The sequence below is a fragment of the Loxodonta africana genome, chromosome 6 (assembly GCF_030014295.1).
Source record: "Loxodonta africana isolate mLoxAfr1 chromosome 6, mLoxAfr1.hap2, whole genome shotgun sequence".
Classification (NCBI taxonomy): domain Eukaryota; kingdom Metazoa; phylum Chordata; class Mammalia; order Proboscidea; family Elephantidae; genus Loxodonta; species Loxodonta africana.
In genome coordinates this window covers 100,326,277-100,349,823 of record NC_087347.1, presented here as the reverse complement: position 1 = coordinate 100,349,823, position 23,547 = coordinate 100,326,277, and positions in this window count along the sequence as shown.

The following is a 23,547-nucleotide window of genomic DNA, read 5'->3' as shown; positions in this document are numbered from 1 at the left end:
AACTCTTCTTCTGTCTCTTTAGCCCCCTTCCACTATATACTGGTTTCTTGCAATCTAAGATCTCAGGCTCTAATCTATTATTTATTATAAGCCTCTCCAAAATTAAATCTAGGAGAAATCTAATTTCTGATGGAAGATTGATGAAGTCATTGCCTCTAATTAGCATTCCTCTCCAAAGAGCAACCACCACCTTCACCTGGACTTCAGCTCTGGCCAGGGCTGCCTTTCCACATTTGTAAATCAGAAATTATATTAACCTACTTTCTTCACTACAGCTAGTAAAAATTTGTGTGAAACACCATCCAGATATAACATGGCCTATAAATGCTTCATTTTCCACAAGTGGTATGGGAAAGCCAAGCATTTCTAAAGCATAGGAACTATATGGCTCCAAAATTCACTTCTTAGTTACAACAAAGAGAATTCTGCGTATTTGCAAGATTCTACTTTTTAATTTACAGGTTCATTTTTTTTTTAAGCAGTGAGATAATCCAACTTGAGCTTTCAAAGAACAATGGTTCTCTTTTGCTCTTGTTAACTTTCTACTGTTTTCTTCCAAAATATAGAACAAGAAACACAACTTCTAAGAGTTGGAAATAAACATGAGCCTGACCTTATATACCACAGGCTGACAGTCTGTGTGTGAATATACATGTGTGTGTACATATGTTCTCAAGTACATAGATGAGGGGAGTGTTTAGACTGTGACTGACACACTCATCTCTGAACAGTGACAGCATATGATAGGGAATAAGGAAGGGAGTGCTCTGGACATTCAAACAATGAAGACAAAAGGCTGCTTCATCTGCCTTCAGGAATAGTTGAGATGGTGGAACTGAAAAGTCATGTGGCACCACCTATTTCATGTCCAAATCCTGCAGTTTCTAAAAGTGTTCATCATGCTTCATTTTCCCCTTTACTGATATTAATAATGATAGCACTTAGCATTTCTAAAACACTTTTCATCTTCAAAGCACTATATGAACATTACCTAATTAACTAACATTAACTAATTATAATTAAACTTGCCCTAGGCTCACAAATCAGAACTTTAAGAAGGGAGGGGGAGGGAGGAAAAAAGAAGAAAAGCTTTCTAGGCAGGTTCCCCGGGTTTTCTTAGACTGAATTTTGATTTAAATTATCGCAGACTTTAAAACAATCCTTGAGATAACCTAATAGGCCTTCCCAATAGTTAAATATTGATGAGAACTACAGGAAACAGTCTCCAGGAGAGAAAATTGTCATTCTTACACTAACTAGTGTTAACAGAAGAATTTAAATGCCACTTAAAAGTGTTTCTCTAAGACAACATGCTCTAAAATAGTTAGCCAAAGAAATTTTTTTCCAGAGCAAACTTCTCACTTCATGCGCACACACACACACACGCACACGCACACACACACATGCATGCATGCACAGACACACACAGACTCACTGCTGAGTGGCGTCAGAATTCTGACTTTTAGGCTTTAACTGCAGTGAGCTCAGTGTTCTAACTCATGAGCTGGTTTAGGCTCCATCTCAGACATTTTAATGTATCTACTGAATTTCCTTTTTATTAACCCAGCAAAAACTTTCAGTAATATTATATTCCAAGATCAAATAAAAAATTCTGTTTCCATAATTCCTAGACAGAAAAGCCATATAATCAAATGAGTCTATTTGGATACTGATTTTCTGTACATTAAAAAAAAAAAAAAAAAAAATTTATTTTTTTTCTGTACATCACACTTATCTAAATTTATACTTGAAGGAGTGGGTGGGGAGATAGAGTTTAAGGCCTCCTAAAAATTTCTCCTCATTTTCATTCTCCAAACGTCTAAATGAAATATGTAGCAATGTTTGACTGGAAGCCATCACTAAGACTTTCTTCAAGAATGAACACGCTCAGACTTAGTTCTAAAGCATTGACTTTAATAACATGCAAGTTCAGAATATTCTGTCAAAAATAATGTTCCTTAGCTCCATAGATACATCCTAACTCCCTGAGGGACCAAATTACTGGGTTGAGGGCTGTGGGGACCATGGTCTTGGGAACCATCTGGCTTAATTGGCATAACATAGTTTATAAAGAAAATGTTCTGCATTCTACTTTGGTGAGTAGCATCTGAGGTCTTAAAAGCCTGTAAGCTGCCATCTAAGATACTCTACTGGTCTCACTCATTTGGGAACAAGGGAGAATGAAGAAAATTAAAGATACAAGGGAAAGATTAGCCCAAAGGACTAATGGACCACTACTACCATGGCCTCCACCAGACTGAGTCCAGTACAACCAGATGGTGCCTGGCTACCACCACTGACTGCTCTGACAGGGATCACAATAGAGGGTCTCCAACAGAGCTGGAGAAAAATGTAGAATAAAATTCTAACTCACAAAAAAAGACCAGACTTACTGGCCTGACAGAGACTGGAGAAACCCCAAGAGTATGACCCTCAAATACCCTTTTAGTTCTGTGATGAAGTCACTCCTGAGGTTCACCCTTCAGCCAAAGATTAGACAGGCCCATAAAACAAAATGAGACTAAATGGGTACACCAGCTCAGGGCCAAGGAGGAGAAGGTAGGAAGGGACAGGGAAGCTGGTAATAGGGAACCCAAGGAGGAGAAGGGAGAGTGTTGACATGTCGTGGGGTTGTTAACCAGTGTCCTAAAACAGTCTATGTACTGTTCAGTGAGAAGCTAGTTTGTTCTGTAAACCTTCATTTAAAGTACAATAAAAAAAAATAAAATAATGTTTCTCCTTTATATAAACTTCTCTCAAAATGTCAGAGTTTGTTAAAGTGGCTGTGAAAAGCCTGGTACTAATAACAAAAATTATCTTGGTTTTGGGTTTGGTTTTTGGTTGTTTTGTTTTGTTTGTTTTAGTTCATGTTGCTTGCAATTGTGAAATTATTCGGTTTCCATCAATAAACTAGATCTTTCTGATGTTACAGTAAAATCATTCAAACACTCTTGCTACCTTAAAGGCATCCAGGCCTGAAATGGAAGCCATCTTCACTCTTCAGTGAGCCTCAGAGAGACTGATACAGCTGGGCTGACAGTGGTTACTCTCAGAGCTGGTTATCGATCAGCTAAGATGATGTGTGCCGTTTATCTCTGCTGAATTTGATCTTTTTATTGCACTTCTTCAACCTCTACGTAATGAAAGCCTTCGGACTAGTGCTTGGAGAATTTTCCACCACTGAAGTCACTTTTACCTTCTTATTACCACGTGTCTCCCTATGAAGACATACGTCGTTTTCCTCTCTGAAGGCTGAATATCAGAGAAAATAGAGGGCATGGGTGTAAACGTAAGCTGGAAGCACCATCCAAACATTATGTAAATGCACTAGATGAGCATCTCGACGAGCACAAAATGTTTTTAGTTTTTCAAATCTGATCCTTTGACTTCTGCTTTTCAAAGACGTACAGCCATTTTGAGCTCTTTGCTCTCTTAAGAGGACTCTCTTTTTTTAAGATAGCAGAATTAATTCAGTGCTTGGAAAGTGTCCAATATCAAAGGAAAAAAATGTGTGGGTTACACAGAACCCGACATGTCAGGTTGTGAGACGGATGATCCCTTGGGCCCCCAAGTCACAGATCTCTTTCAGAAATAAAAAAAAAAAAGAAAAGAAATAGGAGACAAATAAAAGCGACCACAAAATAAATCAAAAGAGTATGAATTTTGAAGAAAGATATTCAAAACCCTCCTCCCATAAGGCTAATGGCACATGCCATTTTTATTTGATGGCCCGAGGCAAAGTCACCTAGCAACCCACAACGCATACAGAATCGCCTGCTTATTTTTTTAGCTTCTGCCAGGGAAGCTCTATGACTCCTTACGGCATCTTATGGAAGCTCAGCACACAGTGTGTACAAATAGGCAAAACCTTGCTCTGCTGCTACCTGAATCCCTTAGACAGATTATTCACTACTGATGAAAACCTAATTTCTGAGCCCCACCTATGCTGAATCCGAAATCTGTTACACTCCTGATAATCGCACTACAAAATTCCAGTTTCGAATGGCATCAAATCTGTACAAGTAACAAAGAGTCTTATACATGGAGACTTTCCTCAAATATTCTTCTAAGCACAGGAAAAAAAAATTGTATACCATGTATACTGAGCTTCACAATACATAATCAACCACAAAGATTTAGTGTACAAAGGTAACACAAACCCAACATAAATATTTGAGGCCCCAAGCACGCTCTGCATAGGTTCTTTCTATGCTCTGCATAGAATCTTTCACCCAATATTTTTAAATTATTTAAATTTATACTACTCAATGCTGTGTAATTCCTGCTGAAAACTCGTGGGGTCTGGGACATGCAGAATAGCCTCCTTCATTTCTTCTGTTGGATAGAGAATGAGGACTCGAATCAGAAACTGAGTTTTGAAAGAATAACTTTTTCTGAATAAAGGCAAAATAATTTCAAAAAATAAAATTGTCATCTTCTAAAGAGAAAAGGCCTCAAGATCAGCATTGTTTGTTTTGGGGTTTTGAAGCAGACAGGGATGCCCATATATGAAGGGGTTGGGAGTGGAGGAAGGATCAATTTACAAATATGATTTCTCAAAGGAACGATCTAGAACTTAGAGAATATCTGAATGACAGACATACCCATGCCTTTTGCCATGATCTCCGCTGAAGACCTCATGCTGGGATCCTCCTTCACCTGCAGTTTACATCACAGCAGGGAACAGAAGCCAAAGCAGGAAGTTCTGCACAGAATGAGGGAGCCAGGGGACAAGGATTCATGTTTAGTAAATGAACTAAGACAATCTCTGTAATGACTGTTACATTTCATTTGTGTACTCCAAGCAAAATCTGTTAAAAATAAATTATATATGTTTAAACTGGAAGTGTTCCTAGCATAGCAGTGTAAGGTACCCAGGGCTAAATTGAAATGATCATTCTAAAACTACAAAAATCTCAGAAACATAAATTATCATTTCACGGAATGTCTTGAAATGGTGGTTTTGCAATAAAATTAAAATATATATTCTCAGTGTTTGTCTGGCAAATGCAAATACACGAAACAAACACGCTTGGTAAATGAACCAACAATTTGCTACACTAGAAGAAATCTGTTTTTTTTTTTACACTGAATACTTCAATTGGCAAAAACCTAAAAATTTTCTCTTTCTAAAGGCATTACCATTAATACAGTTCATAGGATGGTCCCCAAGTGATCAGTCATAGTAACAATGGGGATTTGTTGATCTTTAAAGGAAAAATGCTTCCAGAGAGAAAATCCTCTTGCTACATTAATTTCTGTTACATACGTACATAGATTCCAAGCAAGGGCAAATGTAAACCAAATTCACACTCCTGGTGCTGAAATATTAAGCAGAGGTAAAACTAGAGATTAGAAGTGTCCCGCAAAAATCACCCCCAAAATAAGAAGATACATTGTCCAGATAGTCTTTGCTTACTTTTACCTATATTGTTTGCAAGTAAGTGTAACTAGACAGTCCAGGTGCTGAGAAACCTCAAAATGGGGGTGCTAGTGTTTCAGCAGGAGGTAGCATATGGTCAAGAACCAATGGTACTGAAGGAAGAAGTCCAAGCTGCACTGAAGGCATTGGTGAAAAACAAGGCTCAGGAATTGATGGAATACCAATTGAAACGCTTCAAGAAAAGGAAGCAAAGCTGGAAGTGATCACTCGTCTATGCTGAGAAATTTCGAAGGCAACTACCTGGCCAACCGACTACAAGAGATCCCTATATGTGCCCATTCCAAAGAGAGATAGTCCAAAAGAATTAAAAAATTATTGAACGATATTACTAACATCACATGCGATTAAAATTATGCTGAAGATAATTCAAAAATAGTTGCAGTAGTACATCAACAGGTAACTGCCAGAAATTCAAGCCAGATTCAGAAGAGGACGTGGAACAAGGACTATCATTGCTGATGTCAGACTTCTCTTGGCTAAAAGCGGAGAATACCAGAAAGATGTTTACCCATGTTTTATTGACTATGCAAAGACATTCAACTCTGTGGATCATATCAAATTGTGGATAACATTGCAAAGAAGAGAATTCCAGAATATTTAATTGTGTTCATGAAGAACCTGTACGTAGACAAAAAGGCAGTTGTTCCAACAGAACAAAGAGCTACTGAGTGGTTTAAAATCAGGAAAGCTGTGTGTTGAGGTTGTATCCTTTCACTGTATTTATTCAATCTGTATGATGAGCAAATAATCCAAGAAGCTGCACTATATGAAGAAGACGTGGCATCAGCATTGGAGGGAGATTCATTAACAATCTGTGATATGCAGATGACACTACCTTGATTGTTGAAAGTGAGGAGGATTTGAAGTACTTACTGATTAAGATCAAAGACTACAGCTTTTGGTATGGATTGCACCTTAAGGTAAAGAAAGCAAAAATCCTCACAACTGGACCAATAAGCAGTGTCATGACAAACAGAGATAATAATGAAGTTTTCAAGGATTTCGTTTTACTTGGATCCACAATCAAAGACCATGGAAGCAGCAGTCAAGAAATCAAACAATGTATTGCACTGGGCAAATCTGCTGCAAAAGATCTCTTCAAAGTGTTACAAAGCAGAAATGTCTCTTTGAGAACTAAGGTGTGCCTGACCCAAGCCATGATTATTTCAATCACCTCATATGCACACAAAAACTGGACAATAAATAAGGAAGACCAAAGAAGAGAGAATTGATGCCTTTGAATTATGGTGTTGGCAAAGAATATTGAATACACCGTGGACCGGCGGAAGAATGAACAAATCTGTCTTGAAGGAAGTACAGCCAGAATGCTCCTTAGAAGGGAAATGGAGAGACTTTGTCTCATGTGCTTTGAACATGTTATCAGGATGGACCAGTCCCTGGAGAAGGATGTTATACTTTTTAAAGTAGAGGGTCAGAGAGAAAGAGGAAGACCCTCAACGAGATTGATTGGCACAGTAGCTGCAACAGTGGACTCAAACGTAGCAATGATTGTGAGGATGGTGCAGGACTAGGCAGTGTTTTATTCTGTGTACGTACAGTTGCTATGAGTTGGAATCAACTCGATAGCATCTAACAACAGCAGCATTTCAGCAACTCATCTTTTCAACAAACCTGTCACCAAACAAATCTTATTAAATGCTGATATTCATCAATTATATATTTTTTAAGATACCAGTTATCCAAATGTCCATTAATACATGAATGGATAAGCAAAATGTGGTACATGCGTGCAATGGAGTGTTATTCAGCCCTACAGAGAAATGAAGTTCTGATCCATGCTACGACCTGAATAAACCTTGAAAAAATTATGCTAAATGAAAGGGCAAATATATTTAATGATCCCACTTACGTATATCAAATACCTAGAAACGCAGCCACCACCCATCAGTGAAGGCTTGCATGTTACTATGATACTGAATAGGGCAGCAGAGCTTCCAGGCTAAGATGGATGGGTGATGTACCTCTGAAAATCAGACAATGAAAACTCTGTGGATCACAACAGTTCAATGCACGATTGATCAGAGGTTGGAACAAGACCATGCAGGGCAGCATTTTGTTCTGTTGTGCATGGGGTTGCCATGAGTCAGGCTAATTTGATAACAGCTGAGAATAACAACAAAAGAATAGGGAAGTGCATAGAGACAGAAAGTAGATTAGTGGTTAGAAACCCTGGTGGTGTAGTGGTTAAGAGCTACGGCTACTAACCAAGTTTGAATCTGCCAGGCACTCCTTGGAAACTTTATGAGGCAGTGCTACCCTGTCCTATAGGGTCACTATGAGTCGGAATTGACTCAATGGCAGTGGGTTTGATTTTTTGGTTTAGATTAGTAGTTACCATGGGCTATGGAGATGAGGGAGTAGGAATTGTTGTTTAAAAGGTACTGAGTTTCTGTTTGGAGTGATGAAAAAGTTTTGGAAATAAATAGTGGCGGTGATTGCACAACATGGCAAATATAATTAATGTCACGGAATTGTACCCTTAAAAATGGTTAAAATGCCTAAAGTGAAAAATGTTATGCTATATATATTTTACCACAATAAAAAAATAAAAAGAAAACCTCCAGGAGAAAAAAGAAGACATCAGGTTATTTGAAAGATGCCAATTTACTGTCACTGTTGATATTTACTCAGTCCTGCACCAACCAAATCCAGATGCTGTGACACAGCCCACCAAAAAAGATCTAGGAATGACATGATCAGATCACATAGCTCTGTGTCTTCACAGAGAAAAAAGAGGTTTGAACTGTCATACTTGTTTGATCTTATCCCTGAAATGACTTAAGAGCATCATATTTAAAACCCAGTTCAATTCTATCGAAGCACTCTTTGCCAAAGGCGCCTGTAGCACAGTGAAAAGACCAGGAAGTTGTTAATTTAGAGACCAACACTGGGTCCTGCCGCTCTTATGAACCACAAAACCACCAGTGGAGTTTTGGCCAATAAATGCCCACCCTTTTCACTCAGGATTCTCATCTATAAAACAAGGAGTTTTCGCTGTATAAATGCTGAAGGCAAAATCAGCCTCTGGTCATACGGTGAAGTGAGGCAAGTGACTGACTAGGTTTTTGATGTTGCCCAAGTGTTTCTGATAAGGTTTGTAAACTTTTTCAGATCAGTAATGTTCTGTCTAGTCTACTTAGAAATACCAATAGGTAATGCGTTAAGTGGCATCCTCTTAGCCTGGAAGAGTTTATACACCTCAGATGGTGAATGATTTTACTCTTAGGGTGAACCATGTCTCTCAATGTACACTAAATTTGCAAACTCAAATTTTGTGACAGAGAGGAAGCAGAACTTTCCATTTTCATTAAAGGAATCTTTCTCGAGTGTCTAGGAGTCCTGGTGCAGCAGTCATTAATCGTTCAGCTGCTAAACGATAACAGAAAGGTTATGGGTTCAAAGCCCACCAGCTGTTTCCTCAGGAGAAAGATATGGCAGCCTGTTTCCAGAAAGATCAATCAAACCAAAAACCAAACCCGTTGCCACGGAGCCAGTTCCGATTCATAGCGACCCTGTAGGACAGAGTGGAACTGCCCCATAATGTTTCCAAGGAGCAGCTTGTGGATTTGAACTGCTGACTTTTTGGTTAGCATCAGAGTTTTTAACCACTTCACCACCAGGGCTCCACTGCTATAGATTCCAAACCCAAACCCACTGCCGTCAAGTCGATTCCGACTCATAGCGACCCTATAGGACAGAGTAGAACTGCCCTGTAGAGATTCCAAGGAGCGCCTAGTGGATTCAAACTGCCGACCTTTTGGTTAGCAGCCGTAGCACTTAACCACTACGCCACCAGGATTTCCAAATGCTATAAATTACAGACTTGAAGATTCTAAGGGGCAGTTCGGCTCTGTCTTATAGGGGCACTATGAGTCAGAACTGACTGGAGGGCGAAAAGTTTTTTGGTTTGTTTGAATGTCTAGTGTTTGAACTAAATACGAGCTTATTTAATAATTAACATGATAATTTAAATTTTGTTGCATGGTTTAAGGAGAAGGGGAGAAGTGACCTTCAGGACAATCCTACCATGCCATCAATGTCTTACCTTCCCCAACACAATATCTACCCCTGACTCTGACCTGTTTTTCTGCATAGCACTTACTCCCATACGGCATGATTTATATATTTGTTGCTTGGTAATTGTCTACTTCTCCCACTAGGATGAAAGCTCCATGAGGGTAGAATTTTCATCCACCTTGTTTTCCCTTATATTTCCTGTATGTAAAAAACATTCTAGCACATTGTGCTTAATAAATATCTTTTCACTGAATGATGTCATCCAATTGTTTTAAAGGCACTATCTTATGAAAATATCAAATAATAATAAAAACTTTACATGTACATAATTTGTGTGTGTGTTTCATCTTCAGGAAAAGAAGAAAGTCAAGAAGAGACAAGGAAGATTTAAAAGAGCAGAACCCTCTAGACTCCTGCTACTCAAATGGTGTGGTCTAGGCACCAGCATTACTAGCATCACATGGGAGGTTGTTAGAAATGCATAATCTCAGGTCTCGCCCCAAATCAACTGACTCAGAATCAATATTTTAACAAGATGCCAGGTGATTCATGTGCACATTAAAGTTTGAGAATCACTACTCTGGGGTCCTATATACCCATCCATACTCATTGCTGTCAAGTCAATCCCAACTCATAGCGACAGTGTAGGACAGTGTAGAACTGCTCCATAGGGTTTCTAAGGATGTAATATTTACAGAAGCAGACTGCCGCATCTTTCTCCTACAGAACAACTGGTGAGTTTGAACCACCAACCTTTCGGTTAGCAGCTGAATAATTAATCACTGTACCACCAGGACTTCTTGGACCCTGTCTAGGGAACCTATGTTTAGTGGAAGGCACCAAAATATGTCATTAAGAATTCAGATGCTAACAAAAAGGTAGGCAGTTTGAATTCACCAGCCACTCCTTGGAAACCCAATGTAGCAGTTCTGCTCTGTCCTGTAGGGTTGCCATGGGTCGGAATTGACTCTACGGCAATGGGTTTTGTTTTGTTTAGTTTTGTTTCTCCCTTGATATGTAGCCTTCTGGCAGCGAAAACTGAGTGGAAGGTGATTCCTAATGATTCTCTTTTGGATCCCTTCAGTGTGATTAAATACGGTTTACCTCCAGAGCCTGTCAGCAGGAAGGTCTAGAGTGATATCAGAAGGCTATCTTACCCAATTTCATAAAGACTCCCTTCCTGTTCAATGCTGCCTGAAATTCCTTTTACAGGAGAGAAGAAACTTTCACTTCGCAATCAGAAATGAAAAGTCAAAAGTGCAAATACCCAGAAAAGTTAAAATATGACAAGAAACTTAATCATACTAAGATGAAATCCAACAATAAGGATAAAAGACTAATACCAGATATCTAAACATTTTGCTAGGCAAAGAGGTAGAAGAGGAAGAGGCTATTCAATGCTTGAAGATTGATCAATTGAGATACTATGACAGAGAGAAGGGAATATAGAAACCAGACAGCAAAATTGAAGGTTGTGACAATTTTTATAGGGTGAACTTCCCAGTTTGAAAGAGAAGAAAATAAGACATTCTCATTCAAATGAACTTACAAAGATTTTTAAAACCCTAAATTCTTTATCAAAGTACTTTGTTCCTACAGTTTTGATAATCCAAATTATCCAAGTAATTGAAAATAAATGTACAGCCCAGTGAACTACAATCTTAGCATCAGCGATCCTAGCTCTAGACAGCACATCCGACAAAAGAAAAAGATGGCCCCAGGAAGCCATGTTGAAGAGGAGCAGCCTAGCAGGTTTGCCATTTGGAGAAATCAGGACAATTAAAGCACACTTTTTCTGGGAACTCAACCTGCTACCAGCTGATAGTCATCTTAAGAAGCACTTTTCTGTAAATCACTGTAATTTAAAAGCCAAATGCTTTGAAACTCTTTTTTGCCAGATCCCATCAAACTGATTCTCAGCTGGTAGAAGGCCCAGATGTGAGTTTCATAACACACATCAATTACTATCTAGTCCATCACTTGTAATGGCTGAATGTGCTCCATGCCATTCCCCAAACCAGTGTCACAGAAACAAATAACAGCACCTAGGTAGGAGTGGAATTTTAAAATGCTCTAGTCACTGTCTACAAAGCATGAGTTGAACACGTGTAAGCACGTGGTAAGTTTGGCCTTTTAATCTCAACCCATATCATCTCTTGAGCTGTTTAAAGCCCAAGTTGCAAGCAGCAAGAGATGTTGCTTGTGAAGAAAACGTCAATTTCTCTAATAGCCATACTCTAATAACTCTTAGGACATTTTCTCGAGTGAGAGCCAAAGTTTTCCAGGCAATGGTAAGCCTACTAACATGCTCATTAGCTTCAATGACAGATACATAAATTCCCTTCAACATGGGAAATGTTGGTTTATATGTGTCCTTCAAATTGTCACTGCATGCATTCAACAGCAAACAGCATTCCAAGTCTACACGACATAACATTACATTGTAATAAATATGAAATAGTACACAAACTACTTGAACAACAAAACCATCCTCAGAATTTCCAATCCATTGCCACCCTGGTGAGGTTGTGCCAGCTATAACTTCATTTCCTGCTTGAACTGGGTAATTGAACCAAAGTCAATGATCTCAGTGAGAGACCAGCTTCATCATCATCACTATCACTAAAATTTATTTAGTACTTAGAATGGGCCATGTACTGCCCTATGTATTTTACATGTATTAATTCATTTCTTTCTCATAAAAGTCATATGTGGTAGCTACTGTTATTATCCCTATTTTAAAAATGAGGAAACTGAGGCCAGAGTGGCTAAGGAACATGTGCAAGTTCATACGACTATGTCTTGGCTTCTTGACAGAGCGCAGACCCACCCTTCATTCATCCCCTATTGCATTTCGTCCTGCTCCATGTTTTGACCCACTCTCCCTGAACAGCTATAACGCTATCAGGGAGAAAGCATATGAATAGAGAAGATACAGAGGTGACATTAGGGAAACCTTCTTGCACCAATTAGTTTTAGTTTGTATATTAAAAAAAGAACATACATGAAGTTTTCATTATACATGACTAGCTCTGCAGCTTTGTAAACACAATGTTGGGCCCGAAGCCTAGCATCTCCTTGAATATGCTGCTTGATAAGATGGCACAGGTAGCACATCCAGATAGAAACCCTCCCCACAAAAGCATCATTCCACTAGGGCAGCAACTCTTCTTGGTGTTAATTCCACCAGGGCAGCAACTCTTCTTGGTGTCTACACTGGGCACCAGGATCTTAACTGCACCAATTAGGAGAAGTTCACCAGGTACAAGATGTATAAAAACTACGAATGATCAGGAGTGCTTGGGTAGTACAAATGGTTGACTTTCTTGGCCACTAACCAAAAGGTTGGAAGTTCAAGTCCACCCAAAGATACCCAGGAAGAAACGCCTGAAAAATCAACCCTATGGAGCAGAGTTCTCCTTTGACACAAATGAGGCTCACCATAAGTCAGAGTTGACTCAATGGCAGCTGGTGGTACAAAAGATTAACTAGACTGATTTTCACAAAATAAGAACTATCAGCAGTTTCCTATACATTTGACTTAAGCAAAAATCATGCAAAAGAAAATACAGTACAAAATTTGTTGGACTACCTAACATAGTGTGTGTCCAATAGTACTCACTCCACAAATATTTTTTCTTTTGCCTCAACTCCACTCAATAAAGACTTGGTGATGACTCTTAGCCAGGTAGGGCTGAAGGAAAAGTCTCTGTTCCAAAGTTCCTGTCTAGGTCTGTTACACTGTCCAGGATCTGCCCATCATATTCTGTGTGCTCAACACTAGTCAGCCATGTCTGTGCCCTATGCTTTGGAATGTCATTTCTTCATGTAAATCCCCTTACTGTTAATGCTAGACAATTTTTAGTCTTTGTTTTTGCCCTTACATATGACACGATTTAAGTATAGAGTTTATTTTAATAGCATTTCTAAGTTTGCTTCCTCCAGTACTTTTTACAGTGCTCCAGCTCAGAAAATACTCCTCTTTCAATGTGCATGACGCTAGCCTACTCTTGTTTGTATGCCCTTGTCCAGGTGCCTGTGGTCTGGCCCCCAGCATTGGCCTTTAAAATTACAGGAGAAATGTTTTGTTTTTTGAGAAACAAATTTTCAGATTGGGACCTAAACAGGGAGTGACTTTCTCTCTCCCAACTCAGGGCAGGGGAGGTGGGTATGCTGCCTTCCACCACCCCATTCTTATATTTTATTTCAAAAACAAAGTCTTCTTGACTTACAGCAGTTAGCATATCATCTACCTCAGCTCAGAGGAAGCAAAATTAATTCCCAAAGTTCACTTTAGTTGACTAGAGCAGGATACAATAAAGAGCAAGCTAAGAAATCATTTATGGTTCACACAAGTGGCTTTCCAAAGAAGGAACCTGGCTTCAGTTAGTTCTATCAGTAGCTTTCGCTGTATTCTCGGCCCCTAGGGTGATATTTAAGGAGCCCTGGTGATGCAACGGTTAAGCACTCTGCTGCTCACCTGAAGGCGGGCCATTATAACCCACCCTGTGACTTCACACAAAAAAGACCTGGCAATCTGCTCTGGTAATGATTACAACCTTTAAAACCCTATGGGGTAGTTCTACTCTATCACACGGGGCTGCTAGGAGTCGAATTCGACTCGACAGCACCTAAAGACAGTAGGGTAATATTTAATGTGCTGGGGTAATAAGTTTCTATATGCGTTTATCCAAAGAACTAAAAGCATTTTTTTTTTAATTTTAAGTTGTAACCTATGACTGCCCTGACAGGGAACACAACAGAGAACCCTTGAGGGAGCAGGAGAGCAGTGGGATGTAGACCCCAAACTCTCCTAAGACCAGACTTAATGATCTGACTGAGACTAGAAGGACCCCGGTGGTCACGGCCCCCAGACCTTCTGATGGCCCAGGACAGGAACCATTCCCGAAGCCAACTCTTCAGGCATGGATTGGTCTGGACAATGGGTTGGAGAGGGATACTGGTGAGGAGTGAGCTTCTTGGATCAGGTGGACACTTGAGACTATGTTGGCCTGGAGGGGAGATGAGAGGGTGGATGGGGTTAGAAGCTGGTGAAATGGACACGAAAAGAGAGAGTGGAGGGAGAGAGCGGGCTGTCTCATTAGGGGGAGAGAAATTGGGAGTGCGTAGCAAGGTGTATATGGGTTTTTGTGTGAGAGACTGACTTGATTTGTAAATTTTCACTTAAAGCACAATAAAAATTATATAAAAAAAAAAAAATTTAAGTTGTTAACTTTGACCAGCCCTCTGCTGCCAAGTCAATTCTGACTCATAGCAACCCTATAGGACAGAGTAGAACTGTCCCATAGGGTTTCCAAGGAGCAGCTGATGGATTCTAACTGCTGACCTTTTGGTTAGCAGCCAAGCTCTTATCCACTGCACCACAAGGAGGAAGCAAACTCAGATGCCAACGTTCATCCTAATAACGTACTAAACAAACTGACTGGAAAAACAAGAGAATCTAACTTTTAATATTTGTAGGACTACTGGATAAAAGCTCTTCCCTCAGCTCCTAAGTTTCTTTTTTTTTAATCTAATTAGTATTTTGCATTAGAAATAATTTTAAGATATCTTTGGTTCATACAGTATAATAGTTAAGCCAATGGAAAAAACCACACAAACAATAATGCAAAGGAATTAAAAAAAAAAAAAAACATAAAACCTATATCAGGATTCTTTTGGATGCACGTAAAAGAAGTTAACAGGTGAAGTGACAAATAAGGGCAAGAAGGGAAATTATTGGGTCATAAAACGTAAAGAACAGGGAAACCTGAACCAGAGGTTCAAATAATATCACTAGGACTCGGTTTCTCTCTACTTCTTGGCTCTGCAAAGAACTGAGTTGTCTTTATTCTCGGGTGGACCCCATCCTGAGAGGAGTTTGCAGTTCAGGCTTAGCCTAGAGCTACCGTTCCTCCAGAAAAGAACTGTTTCTTTACCACCATACTGACAAATGTCTCAGAATTGAATATTATTGTCCTGGACAAGGTAACGTGCTCATTCCTCAATCAGCCCCTATGCCAAGTGACAAAATTTACTAGAACTGGGAGCAGGGGATTAGGCGGTACATGGAGGCCCCATGTAAACCTCGTGGACTGAGAATCCTAGGGAGGGGTGGTTCTCCAAAGTAAAATCAAGGCGCCATTACCAGAAAAAGGGAAATGGATGCCAGATAAGCAAGCTATAAGACATCTAACCCAGCACTCAAATAAATTTACTTCCCAACTTGAGCTTTAGATGTTGACAAGAATGTTATAAAAGTGAAAGTAAGCCCAGTGATACAATGTCATAATTCCAAGTCTTCATTAATCAGCAAACACAGGCATACATAAATAAACATATTAAAACAATAGCCCTTCCATTTCAGCAACAAGAAAATATGCAGGTCACTCAGATGGAAATTACAACCTGAATCTATTCAGAAACTACTGTTAACTCAGCTCTAAAGCCATGAACATCCAAGTAAATGATAATACACTCTCATGTCAAAGAGGTCCTGCTCCTCTTCCCTTCGATTTGCATCTTGCTCTGACATTACACCATATGGTGTGGGCCAAGTGTTCTTGTATGCAAAGTGGGTTCAGAGTAAATGAGCTAAAAATGTCTTACATACATAATGGCTCTTGTTTCAACTACTAGATTGCTGCAAACACCAAAATAATAGTGCTGCTAATGAGGAGATTTGTTCATAACTTACTATTCTGTCAACTCTAATGTTCGACCATAATGGTTATTATTTATTGATATGTTGTGTGTATACAAAGCAGTGGCTGAGGCCAAGAGCAGCCTCTTAACAGAGTCCAAGCCTATTAGATTGTGAATAATCTCCTAAAGATAACTACTTTTCAAAAAAAGATCAGCCCAAATTCTCTATTGTTTGAGACATCTTGATTGAAAAGAAAGAGCTCTAGATTTAAATTCAGAATACCGGGGTTAGCCTATAAGAGAATGATATAAATTTATGAGTGACAGCAGCCAGTGCTGACAAGGATGCAGACCATGCGTCTCAGTAGGAATGTTTGATCCAGCCTGTTGGAGAGAAATCTGGCATAATACATTGACATTTTTAAGGGACTATATCCTTTGACTCTGCAATCCTACTTCTGGGAATCAATCCTGTAGAAATTAAAGTACCAGTACATGAGGGTATACATACAAGAATGTTTATTGCAGTTGTGTTTGTGGTGGTAAAAACTTGAAACAATCTGCAAGTCCATAAAGGATGATATGGTTGAATAGACTGTGGCACAGCTATACAGTGTGGGATATCATGTAACGATTAAAAAGAATGAGTTAGATTTACATTTTAAGTTGGGGAAAAGTACCTGGCATAGTATTAAATGAGAAAAGCAAGTTGCAGGGAAATTGTGTGTGTGTGTGTGTGTGTGTATTTAAGTACATATACATGGTATGATCCCACCACCCCTCTGTCAGCTTGTGGTGCTGTGATAGTTTGCATGTCGCTAGGAGGCTGGAAGCCATACCACTGGCATTTCAAACACCAGCAGGATCACCCTGCTAGACAGGTTTCAGTGGAGCTTCTGGACTAAGACACATTAGGAAGAAGGGCCTGGAGATCTACTTCTGAAAATTAACCAATGAAAACTCTACGGATCTCACAGAATATTGTCTGATAAAGTGCTGAAAGATGATGGCCCCAGGTTGGAAGGCACTCAAAATACACAGGAGCTACAACAATGGACTCAAGTACGCCAGTGATCATAAAGATGGCACAAGAGCTGGCAACGTTTCCTTCTGTTACACGTGAGGTCACCATGAGTCGGATCCAATTTGACGGCAACTAACTTAACAACGCATAGTATGATCACATCTTTGTTTAAAAGAGTGGAATAGTAGAGTGTGAATTCTGGCTTTGCCGTGTCAGTGAGTTTTGAACTTTAATCTCTTCATCTATAAAGGTAATCTCTTTTTGAAAAGCAAATGAGATGATGAAAATTATGTGTGACCTGTAAATAAGAATCAAATGTCATACAATATTATTATAAGACGGTCTCATGTGAGTCTGCTCTTTAAGCTCCATGAAGTTCTCCAAAAGTAGTGTCGACTTACAAAGTTCCGTTTGGCTTTGTCCACACCAACATCAGCCACTTTTTCTGGTCCCCATTTGCAAAGGAGCGAAAACAAACGGTGAACTACAGCTAATACCACTGCAGATTACATACACAGAGCCCAGAAAACAACTGCAAGAGTTCCCAAAGGGAGCTGCAGGATCCATGCAGCACAGTCCTTGCCAGGTTATATTTATTTAGGTGGCTGGTTAAGTAGAGGACCAGAAAAGATACGAGGCTTGCAGGATTATGGCTTTATATAAGAAATAGTTTTACTTTTTAAAATCAATGAATTTTCTCCTCATATATGGTTTATAAATAGTTTTAATCACGCAATAGATACAATTTGATATTCTGTCTCTAGGGCCAGATGGCCTGCATTCCATTCCTGGGCTCCACTTCTTTCTGTGTAATTTTGGAAAATTACTTAATCTCTCAAAGTCTCATCTGCTTCATTTGCAAAATGAAGATGGCTGTGATAATTAAATGAGTTAGCACTCACTTAAAACAGAGATGTTACCTAACAAGTGCCGAATAAATATTCATTATTATTATCCCCATTTTTTCTTTCATATATGCTTGTATACATTTTGCATATTAATTGTATTGTCTTCACAATGACCATTTCCTTGATGTGTAAGGATACATAAATAGCATGTTCTGTCAAATGGGTATGTTGGAATTTGTTTGGATATTATTCTGCTTGCTTCTTTTCCAAATTTCTTCTAATAATTCAAAAATATTAAAAATAACCTTCGTAAATATTTTTATATATTGGCTTTTTCCATATTCTGGATTATTCCCATAAGACCCCATTAAAAAAAATTGCTGTCAATGCAATTTCGATTCATAGCAACTGTACAGGACAGAGTGGAACTGCGCCATAGGGCTTCCCAGGCTGTTAATCTTTACAGAAGCAGACTGCCACATCTTTCTCCTGCCGAGCAGCTGGTGAGTTCTGAACACTGATGTTTTGGTTAGCAGTTGAGAGCTTAGCCACTGTGCCACCAGGTTTCCCTCCTATAAGAAATATACCCAAAAAGGGTTTAGAAGAAGAAAAGAAACGGCAATCCTTAGGTATTTTGATACATCTTGAAAGTAGGCCTTTAGATTATTGATATATCTTTACTTATTTGTTTCTGAACTCCCTCAGAACTTGAAAAGACACCCTTCACCCAGCCATTCAACACCTGCTGATGTTTGTTTTCAAGGTTCATTTAAGAAAGGTCATTATAAGAAATGATCGTATTAAATATTCATCTACAAAATTGGCTGAGCCTCAGATCTTTAAAACATAGTTTCTTAAGTATAATCACTTCATATTAGAACTTTGTTGCTAATAAGGCAAATCTGAACTGCAAAAAAAACCCCAAAACGTCCACTTACTCAATGCCATTTTTAGCACATAAAATTCCCCCTATGAATCATACACTCACAAACCATGCACCCCTAAATATTGAGTTTCTTCTGACTCATTCTGAAACACTCTGACAACTTCTCCATTGAAATTCAAAATTTCCCAATACGGTAAAATCCTCTGTGTTTCTAATTAATTAGTTCCTTTTCCCACTGGCGCCATGCAGTAGTGGTTATCTTTCTATTTACAGGTTGTGGAATGAAGCACACAGCTGGACTCTTCTACTGCCCACTGGTCTAAGCTTTCCCATCTCCCAGGTGTGCCTTTCTCTAACCTGATGCTGGACTTTCGCTGTCCTTCCCTACCACCCCCTCCCACCCCCACTCACTACTGCCAGCTCCTCATCCTTCAAAATCCTGGCTCTTCCCTAAAAACCTCCTTCCTATTTATAGAACCTATGGCTTCTGTGCCTTCTCTTTACAGTCCGCTTAAGGAGTCACACTGTCCTCACTAATTTACCTGGATCCTTCAGCTCTCTCAAAGCACAGTTAGCTCTCCCATAACAATCTGTTTAGTTTCCTTTTCTACCAACACAGCCCAGTGTTCTATCTTGTTTGTGTATGGGTGACTTCACACAGAGAGCTTCCATCACGCAAAAGAAAATTTGAATCTGTAACACTTGCTCTCATTGGCACATTTGCCCCATTGCCAATTATTGCAGTACCCAATAAATAAACATGAAACTCATTCCTCAGGTATTTTTCTATTCAGTTGCTACAAATCACACCGGGCTGCTGGTCTGGCAAGCTTTCAAACTCCTTTGCCACCAATTATTGAATTAATTTTCTAGCACACTTGTTCTTTGCTCAGTATAGCATGTAAGAGGCACTCAGGGATGGCACGTTTATACTAAGGAAGCAAGACAAGTGCTGATTTAAGTCACCATGAGAAGCGCTTAAACCCCCGCTCCTTCCGAGTAGACACTTACTGACCATTATCTACCCCTCCAGCAGGACCACAAGTTAAGTGCCTTCAGAAGCCTAGAAATTTAGCCTAGGTAGCCTTGCATGAACCCAGACTAAATTTGAAATGAAAGTCGTCCTTTAAAACCCCATTGGAAATGTTAGCAGTATGGCTGGGGTGATGCTACTGGCTGGCAAAGTGGCAAGTCATTTATCCTCTCTGCCCTTGTTTCCTCACATGTGAAATAAGGAACACTGACTCACTTCACAGGAAGGCTGCATGATTTTAATTAATTAACAACACACATCACAAATACAAACCACAGAAGGCCTTTGCTCAGCCCCTAAGCTCAGTAAATTGCCAGTGGCATTCATTGTTGATCAGCCTAAATGTTTCCTGAAGTTGCGGCTCTGGTCTGGCCCATAAACACGGCTTTGTCTAACCCACAGTTACAGACACCTATGGATCTTACTTTCCTTTTCCTATTCTGATGTTTTCTTTTCTTTGCTGCAATTGTTCAGGCCTGGAGTTCTCCTCATCAAATGCTCACTGAGATTCCCATTTCCTACAGAAAATGTTAGACACCCATGCCAAAAAATTGCATGTCCAACACGCCAAGTGAACCCACATCAAACTCAGTTTTACTTTGCTTACTCCAAAGTACCTTCTGTGACTAGACAAAAGATGATAGAAACTTCATCCTAGAACATCAAACCCTGCCAGGCACACTTCCATCTGTCCTATTGAAGACTGCCAAAAGCATTTTTTGAGGGTTTTTCTTCTCCTTTTTTTGCCCCCATAAAGTTAGTCAATCAAAAATCCTTAGACAGAAGTAATGTGAAGTCTAGGAAATGTGGTGGGTCCTACCCTGACTGACCTCTTGAACTACAGGAGGCACACCTGACCAAAGCAGAAGGAGGAAAAATAACTGACACAGAGAAGTGGTATACCTTCAGAATCTGTTTATTTTCTTCCTTTAGCCACATGCACACTCAAAGACAATTAGCCCGAGCGATGATGAACTATGTCCTTAAGGAGAGAGAGGAAATCAGATATTTAAAACCAGGAAGCTTCACAGTTGGACCCCGGAGCCAAGAAAGTTAGAAGTCAAACTGACGCCAAGGAGAAACGGTTGAAGACAGTAGCATGGGGTCTAGTGGATCAGTGGCTGGTCATCCAAGTCAAAAAGTAGACTGCCCATTTTAACACTGGGCAACAGAATGTCTTACAGATAAACAAGGACATTATAGAAAGCATTCATGGTAAATGTGTTTGTTGACTCTCTTCTGTGAAGATGACTAAATTGTTGAAGGGGAAAGCTTTCCTGCATTCCTCTCCTTGAACTGGCACTGCGTTAATTCTGCTAAGCTGCGCCAAATCTGCAGCCATCTCTCAACACTCTTACTTTTCAGCTTTCCTTCTAAAAGTTCTCAGGGTCACCAAATGTTCCCAAAACCAGCTCCCTTATTTAGGGCCCTATGGTGGCAGACTCGACAGCAGTGGGTTTTTTTTTTTTTTATGGTGGCTTAGTGGTTAAGTGCTATGACTGCTAACTAAAGGGTTGGCAGTTCAAATCTGCCAGGCGCTCCTCAGAAACTCTATGGGGCAGTTCTACACTGTCCTATGGGGTCGCTATGAGTCGGAATCAACTTGGCGGCACTGGGTTGGCTGGGTTTATGACTTCAGATGGTCTGTCAACATTTTTTTTTTTTTTTTTTCATATTTCTCTTAAATAACCATGGCAGGATCATGTCTGGATATTGTAGTTTCTAAATACACCAATATGTTAATAAGCCTTTGTTGAGAAACTATGGAGTGCTGATGACCATGTCAGGCACAATGAGAATTTTTTTTTTTTTAATTAAGTCCTTCCTTCCACTAATAAAATTTGCTTTGTAATTAAAAAGTCCATACCCCCACAAATACAATGAGAAGACACAAATACAATAGCACTGGGCAAATGTATTAAACAAAGAAAAAAAAATTATGGGCACGTGGAAACCAAGATAGCACCAAGGAAGCAGAATCCAGAAGCCCTGAAATGAGCACCCTCCAACCACCACCCCAGGAAATAATGAGGTCAGAGCTAACTGGAGAAAGTAATCTCTTACAGCTGCCTTCCTTTCTTACTTCCCATTCACTCCTGAGCCCTCTGGCATCTGCTTCCTTCCACATTGCTATATGGCGGTGGTTCTCAAACCTAGTGTGTATCAGAATCACCTGGAGGCCTTGTTCAACCACAGATTGCTGGGTCCCACTCCCAGTGTGTCGGATGTTCCCACCCCTTTCTGCCCGCACAAATCCTATCAGGTCAATGGTAATGCCTTCTCTTCCCCTGGTGATTATGATTCCATACCCTCTCAAGAACTTGGTAATTAGGGTTTGCCCCATTTCTCCTCTCGTCTATACTTTCATCTATGCTCTCTCTCTTAAATTATCCCCATCACTATACAACACGCTTTAGAACCTCTTATCTAAAAAAAAAAAAAAAATTCCATTTCTCCACTGATTTACCCCACTACTACCTACCATCTGTGAATTAGCCCATTTCTTTACTTGTTTTTACAAATTTTCTACACACAGCTTCTCTGCTTTCTCACTTCACACTCATTCTTTCTTCAACGTGTGGCAGTCTAGCTTCTAGCGACACTGAATTTGCTTTTTCCAAGTTCACCAACAACTACCTCAGTGAAAATTTCAGTGAAAACATCTCTCTCGTCATTTTTTCACCTCCCAGAAGCAGTTAACACCTCTAACCATTCCTCCCTTCTTCAACTCTCTTCTCTTGGCTTTCAGCACATCACATTCTTCTGCTTTTTTTCTTACCCCGTCCATCACCCGTCCTCAGTCTCCTGCCGTGACTTCTCTTCTGCTCAGCCCTTAAATTTCAGAATGCCTGAGGCTCAGTACTGGGCTCTTCTTCTCTTTCTATCTACACACATTCCCTGAATGGTCCCTGTCAACTCTCACGGCTTTAAATACCATCTTTGTGCAATGACTCCCTAATTTACCTACAGGCTTAGCATCTACTTTGAGCTCCAGGCTCTTTCTTGATACCTTACTTTGATGTCTAATATACACATTAAACTTACCTAAACAGAATTCTGAGTTCATCTCTCCATTCCTCTCTTGTTTCTACTCCAATTCTTTCTTGAGAAGATGACACTATCCATTTGACTCAAGCCAAAAATTCAGACATCGTCCTTGATATTCACCCACATTCAGTCCATCAGCAAATTCTATATGTTACACGAATAAAACATATCTCAAATATGTCCAATACTCTCCTCCACTGAGGCCATCCTAGACCAAGCCACCATTTTCTCTTTCATGGAATATTGCTGTGGCCCCCAAAGTGGCCTCCTGCATCCATGCTTGGCCATCCCCCATAGCAAACAGAGTGATCTTTTAAAAATATAAACCACATCACACCACTCCCCTGCTTAAAATATTAGAATGATGTCTCATTTTTACCTAAAATAAAATCCAAACGTCCTACCACAGCCTACAAGGTACTACAACATTGGGCTGTTGCCTCACTGATCTCAAGTGATACCACATTCCCCTTCCAGAAGCACCACACTCAAGTCACATTGGTCCCTCTTCTGTTCCTCAATAAGCCAAACTCTGTCTTAACCTTAGGGTTTTGTGGTTCCCTGATGTCTTAGTTATTTAGT